We start from the raw sequence: 7,237 nt of genomic DNA on the forward strand, positions 1-7,237 counted from the left end.
TGTGGAGCAAAAGACCCCCAAAAACTAAAAATATGCGTTCTGAGCTTATTTTTAAAGATATCAACCTGATTTTTTTAAAATAATACTTTTTAACATAACTGAATCAACGAACCTTTACAGATTTCATTTTGGGACTTTCCTTCTAGGGCCTTGTGAAGCAAAAGACCCCAAAAACACTAAAAATATGCGTTCTGAGTTTATTTTTAAAGATACCAACCTGATTTTTTTAAAATAATACAATTTTTAACATAACTGAATCAACGAACCATTGCAGATTTCATTTTGGGACTTTCCTTCTAGGGGCTTGTGGAACAAAAGACCCCAAAAACACTAAAAATATGAGTTCTGATCTTATTTTTAAAGATATCAACATGATTTTTTTAAGGAAACTTTTTGAACATAACCAAACTAGGGAACAATTACATATTTTATTTTAGGACTTTCCTTCTAGGGGATTTTGGAGCAAAAGAACCACAAAACACTAAAAATATTAGTTCTGAGCTTTTTTTTAGAGACATCAACCTGATTTTTAAAAAATAATACTTCTTTAACATAACCAAACTAATAAACCATTACAGATTTCATTTTCGGACTTTCCTTCTAGGGTCTACTGGAGCAAAAGACCCCCAAAACACTAAAAATATTGGGACTTTCCTTCTAGAGGCTTGTGGAGCAAAAGAACCACAAAACACTACAAAAAGAATTAGGTTGATAACTATAAAAATAAGCCCACACGGCCTTCCCAAACTTGGGGTAAGGGGGGGGGGGGGAAGTTTGTACAGTTATAGGAAATGAAATTCAGTATAAAAGTTTGGGAAGGCCGTGTGGGCTTATTTTTATAGTTATCAACCTAATTCTTTTTGTAGGCTCTCTTATACGACTGGATGTACACATAAAACTTTGAAAATTGAATTTCGGCACTTTCCCTCTAGGGGCTAGTGGAGCAAAAGACCCCCCCAAACACTAAAAATTTAAGTTCTGAGCTTATTTTTAGAGATATTGAGATTATTTTTTTTCAGAAACCTTTTTTTAACAAAACCAAACTAAGTAATCATTGGAGATTTCATTTTTGGACTTTCCTTCTAGGGGCTTGTGGAGCAACAGACCCCCAAAAACACTAAAAATATGCGTTCTGAGCTTATTTTTAAAGATATCAACCTGATTTTTTTTAAATAAAACTTTTTTAACATAACTAGATCAACGAACCATTACAGATTTCATTTTGGGACTTTCCTTCTAGGGGCTAGTCACCTAGTGGAGCAAAAGACCCCCCCAAACACTAAAAATTTAAGTTCTGAGCTTATTTTTAGAGATATTGAGATGATTTTTTTTGTCAGAAACCTTTTTTAACATAACCAAACTAAGTAATCATTGGAGATTTCATTTTGGGACTTTCCTTCTGGGGGCTTGTGGAGCAACAGACCCCCAAAAACACTAAAAATATGCGTTCTGAGCTTATTTTTAAAGATATCAACCTGATTCTTTTTAAATAATACTTTTTTAACATAACTGAATCAACGAACCATTACAGATTTCATTTTGGAACTTTCCTTCTAGGGGCTAGTGGAGCAAAAGACACCCCCAAACACTAAAAATTTAAGTTCTGAGCTTATTTTTAGAGATATTGGGATGATTTTTTTTAAAAACCTTTTATTACATAACCAAACTAAGTAATCATTGCAGATTTCATTTTTGGACTTCCCTTCTTGGGGCTAGTGGAGCAAAAGACCCACAAACACTAAACATTTAGGTTCTGAGCTTATTTTTAGAGATATTAAGATGTTTTTTTTCAGAAAACTTTTTTAACACAACCAAACTAAGTAATCATTGCAGATTTCATTTTGGGACTTTCCTTCTAGGGGCTTGTGGAGCAACAGACCCCCAAAAACACTAAAAATATGAGTTCTGAGCTTATTTTTAAAGATATCAACCTGATTTTTTTAAATAATACTTTTTTAACATAACCGAACTAAGAAAGCATTACAGATTTCATTTTCGGACTTTCTTTCTAGAGTCTCGTTGAGCAAAAGACCCCCAAAACACTAAAAATATGAGTTCTGACCTTATTTTTAAAGATATCAACCTGATTTTTTTTAAGAACACTTTTTTAACATGACCGAACTTGGTAACTTTTACAGATTTTTATTGTTTTAGGGTCTTTTGCTCCACTAGCTTATAGAAGGAAAGTCCCAAAATGAAATCTGTAAAAGTTACCAAGTTAGGTTATGTTAAAAAAGTGTTCTAAAAAAAAGGAAGTTGATATCTTTAAAAATAAGCTCAGAACTCATATTTTTAGTGTTTTGGGGGTCTTTTGCTCCACTAGCCCCTAGAAGGAAACTCCCAAAATGAAAGGGGGGGGGGGCGAAAGTGACACTTTTTGAAACCAAAATTAAAAGTTAAAGGAACTCAACTAAAAAAAAGAGTTACAGGTCTGACATTTTGCATGGCAGTTGCTTTATAGGGGTACAATATAAACTGTGAAGAAACGGCGGCGCAACCGCCGAAAACCGCCGAGAAAAGGCAACAAAAATTACGGCGGGAAATGGCGGTTTTCGCGGTTGCGCCGCCGTTTCTTCACAGTTCCATATTGTACCCCTATAAAGCAACTGCCATGCAAAATCTCAGACCTGTAACCCTTTTTTTAGTTGAGTTCCTTTGTTGACTCTTAGTTTTGGTTTCAAAAAGTGTCACTTTCGCCCCCCGGCCCCCCCTTTGTAATGGTTCCTTAATTCGGTTATGTTAAAAAATCAGATTGACATTTTTAAAAATAAGCTCAGAACTCATATTTTTAGTGTTTTTTGAGTATTTTGCTCCACTAGCTCCTAGAAGGAAAGTCCCAAAATGAAGTCCCAATAAAAAATCAGGTTGATATCTTTAAAAATAAGCTCAGAATGCATATTTTTAGTGTTTTTGGGGGTCTGTTGCTCCACAAGCCCCTAGAAGGAAAGTCCCAAAATGAAATCTGTAATGGTTCGTTGATTCAATTATGTTAAAAAGTATTATTTAAAAAAAATCAGGTTGATATCTTTAAAAATAAGCTCAGAACGATATTTTTGGTGTTTTTGGGGGTCTGTTGCTCCACAAGCCCCTAGAAGGAAAGTTCCAAAATGAAATCTGCAATGATTACTTAGTTTGGTTATGTTAAAAAAGGTTTCTGAAAAAAAATCATCTCAATATCTCTAAAAATAAGCTCAGAACTTAAATTTTTAGTGTTTGGGGGGGGGTCTTTTGCTCCACTAGCCCCTAGAAGGAAAGTCCCAAAATGAAATCTGTATTGGTTCGTTGATCTAGTTATGTTAAAAAAGTTTTATTTAAAAAAAATCAGGTTGATATCTTTAAAAAAAAGCTCAGATCGCATATTTTTAGTGTTTTTGGGGGTCTGTTGCTCCACAAGCCCCTAGAAGGAAAGTCCCAAAATGAAATCTCCAATGATTACTTAGTTTGGTTTTGTTAAAAAAGGTTTCTGAGAAAAAATCATCTCAATATCTCTAAAAATAAGCTCAGAACTTAAATTTTTAGTGTTTGGGGGGGTCTTTTGCTCCACTAGCCCCTAGAGGGAAAGTCCCAAAATTCAATTTTCAAAGTTTTATGTGTAGATCCAGTCATATAAGAGAGCTCACAAAAAGAATTAGGTTGATAACTCTAAAAACAAACCCACACGGCCCTCCCAAACTTTAGTACTGAATTTCATTTCCTATAACTGTACAAACTCCCCCCCCCCCTTACCCCAACTATTGGTATCTTTAAAAAAAACCGCGGCGTTTATGAAGGTATATCTTAAATACAGTATGCTACTCTCTTAGTTTTAGAGATAATTGGATGAAATCTTTTGGGCTGGGTCACTAATTACCCCAACTATTGGTATCTTTTAAAAAAACGGCGGCGGGACCGCCGCTCCCGCCGCCTTTTCCGCCGCCACCAAAATTTTTTTTTTATTATATTTCTCGCCGAATTAGGCAATTTGGAATCATTTGAGTTCATGTTATTTTTTTCAAAAATTTTCCCCCCCGCAGGGTTGCTTGTTAGGGGAAAAATTTTTGAAAAAATAACATGGTCTCAAATGATTCCAAATTGCCTAATTCGGCGAGAAATGCAATAAAAAAATTCTTTTTTGGTGACGGCGGAAAACGGCGGCGGACGGCGGCAGCGGCGGTCCCGCCGCCGTTTTTTTTTAAAGATACCAAAACTTGGGGTAATTAGTGACACAATCAAAAAGATTTCATCCAATTATCTTTAAAACTAAGAGAGTAGCATACTGTATTTAAGATATACCTTCATAAACGAGAATTTGAAAAAAATGACTAAGTCCCCCCGCAGGGTTGCTTGTAAGGCGAAAAATTTTTGAAAAAAATAACATGGTCTCAAATGATTCCAAATTCTGAAAAAAAAATAATCTCAATATCTCTAAAAATAAGCTCAGAACTTAAATTTTTAGTGTTTGGGGGGGTCTTTTGCTCCACTAGCCCCTAGAGGGAAAGTCCCAAAATTCAATTTTCAAAGTTTTATGTGTAGATCCAGTCATATAAGAGAGCTCACAAAAAGAATTAGGTTGATAACTCTAAAAACAAACCCACACGGCCCTCCCAAACTTTAGTACTGAATTTCATTTCCTATAACTGTACAAACTCCCCCCCCCCCCTTACCCCAAGTTTGGGAAGGCCGTGTGGGCTTATTTTTATAGTTATCAACCTAATTCTTTTTGTAGGCTCTCTTATACGACTGGATGTACACATAAAACTTTGAAAATTGAATTTCGGCACTTTCCTTCTTAGGGCTTGTGGAGCACAAAAACCCCCCAAACGCTAAAAATATGAGTTCTGAGCTTATTTTTAAAGATATCAACCTTACCCAAGTTTGGGAAGGCCGTGTGGGCTTATTTTTATAGTTATCAACCTAATTCTTTTTGTAGGCTCTCTTATACGACTGGATGTACACATAAAACTTTGAAAATTGAATTTCGGCACTTTCCTTCTTAGGGCTTGTGGAGCACAAAACCCCCCCAAACGCTAAAAATATGAGTTCTGAGCTTATTTTTAAAGATATCAACCTTACCCAAGTTTGGGAAGGCCGTGTGGGCTTATTTTTATAGTTATCAACCTAATTCTTTTTGTAGGCTCTCTTATACGACTGGATGTACACATAAAACTTTGAAAATTGAATTTCGGCACTTTCCTTCTTAGGGCTTGTGGAGCACAAAAACCCCCCAAACGCTAAAAATATGAGTTCTGAGCTTATTTTTAAAGATATCAACCTTACCCAAGTTTGGGAAGGCCGTGTGGGCTTATTTTTATAGTTATCAACCTAATTCTTTTTGTAGGCTCTCTTATACGACTGGATGTACACATAAAACTTTGAAAATTGAATTTCGGCACTTTCCTTCTTAGGGCTTGTGGAGCACAAAAACCCCCCAAACGCTAAAAATATGAGTTCTGAGCTTATTTTTAAAGATATCAACCTGATTTTTTTTAAATAATACTTTTTTAACATAACTGAATCAACGAACCATTACAGATTCATTTTGGGACTCTCCTTCTTAGGGCTTGTGGAGCACAAAAACCCCCCAAACGCTAAAAATATGAGTTCTGAGCTTATTTTTAAAGATATCAACCTGATTTTTTTAAATAATACTTTTTAACATAACTGAATCAAAACTTGGGGTAATTAGTGACACAATCAAAAAGATTTCATCCAATTATCTTTAAAACTAAGAGAGTAGCATACAGTATTTAAGATATACCTTCATAAACGAGAATTTGAAAAAAATGACTAAGTCCCCCCCGCAGGGTTGCTTGTTAGGGGAAAAATTTTTGAAAAAATAACATGGTCTCAAATGATTCCAAATTGCCTAATTCGGCGAGAAATGCAATAAAAAATTTCTTTTTTGGTGGCGGCGGAAAACGGCGGCGGACGGCGGGAGCGGCGGTCCTGCCGCCGTTTTTTTTTAAAGATACCAAAACTTGGGGTAATTAGTGACACAATCAAAAAGATTTCATCCAATTATCTTTAAAACTAAGAGAGTAGCACTAGCATACTGTATTTAAGATATACCTTCATAAACGAGAATTTGAAAAAAATGACTAAGTCCCCCCGCAGGGTTGCTTGTAAGGCGAAAAATGTTTGAAAAAAATAACATGGTCTCAAATGATTCCAAATTCTGAAAAAAAAATAATCTCAATATCTCTAAAAATAAGCTCAGAACTTAAATTTTTAGTGTTTGGGGGGGTCTTTTGCTCCACTAGCCCCTAGAGGGAAAGTCCCAAAATTCAATTTTCAAAGTTTTATGTGTAGATCCAGTCATATAAGAGAGCTCACAAAAAGAATTAGGTTGATAACTCTAAAAACAAACCCACACGGCCCTCCCAAACTTTAGTACTGAATTTCATTTCCTATAACTGTACAAACTTCCCCCCTCCCCTTACCCCAAGTTTGGGAAGGCCGTGTGGGCTTATTTTTATAGTTATCAACCTAATTCTTTTTGTAGGCTCTCTTATACGACTGGATGTACACATAAAACTTTGAAAATTGAATTTCGGCACTTTCCTTCTTAGGGCTTGTGGAGCACAAAAACCCCCCAAACGCTAAAAATATGAGTTCTGAGCTTATTTTTAAAGATATCAACCTTACCCAAGTTTGGGAAGGCCGTGTGGGCTTATTTTTATAGTTATCAACCTAATTCTTTTTGTAGGCTCTCTTATACGACTGGATGTACACATAAAACTTTGAAAATTGAATTTCGGCACTTTCCTTCTTAGGGCTTGTGGAGCACAAAACCCCCCCAAACGCTAAAAATATGAGTTCTGAGCTTATTTTTAAAGATATCAACCTTACCCAAGTTTGGGAAGGCCGTGTGGGCTTATTTTTATAGTTATCAACCTAATTCTTTTTGTAGGCTCTCTTATACGACTGGATGTACACATAAAACTTTGAAAATTGAATTTCGGCACTTTCCTTCTTAGGGCTTGTGGAGCACAAAAACCCCCCAAACGCTAAAAATATGAGTTCTGAGCTTATTTTTAAAGATATCAACCTTACCCAAGTTTGGGAAGGCCGTGTGGGCTTATTTTTATAGTTATCAACCTAATTCTTTTTGTAGGCTCTCTTATACGACTGGATGTACACATAAAACTTTGAAAATTGAATTTCGGCACTTTCCTTCTTAGGGCTTGTGGAGCACAAAAACCCCCCGGCGGCGGGAGCGGCGGTCCCGCCGCCGTTTTTTTTTAAAGATACCAAAACT

The sequence above is a fragment of the Acartia tonsa genome, chromosome 4 (genome assembly GCF_053477335.1).
Source record: "Acartia tonsa isolate MP-2025a chromosome 4, ASM5347733v1, whole genome shotgun sequence".
Lineage (NCBI taxonomy): Eukaryota > Metazoa > Arthropoda > Copepoda > Calanoida > Acartiidae > Acartia > Acartia tonsa.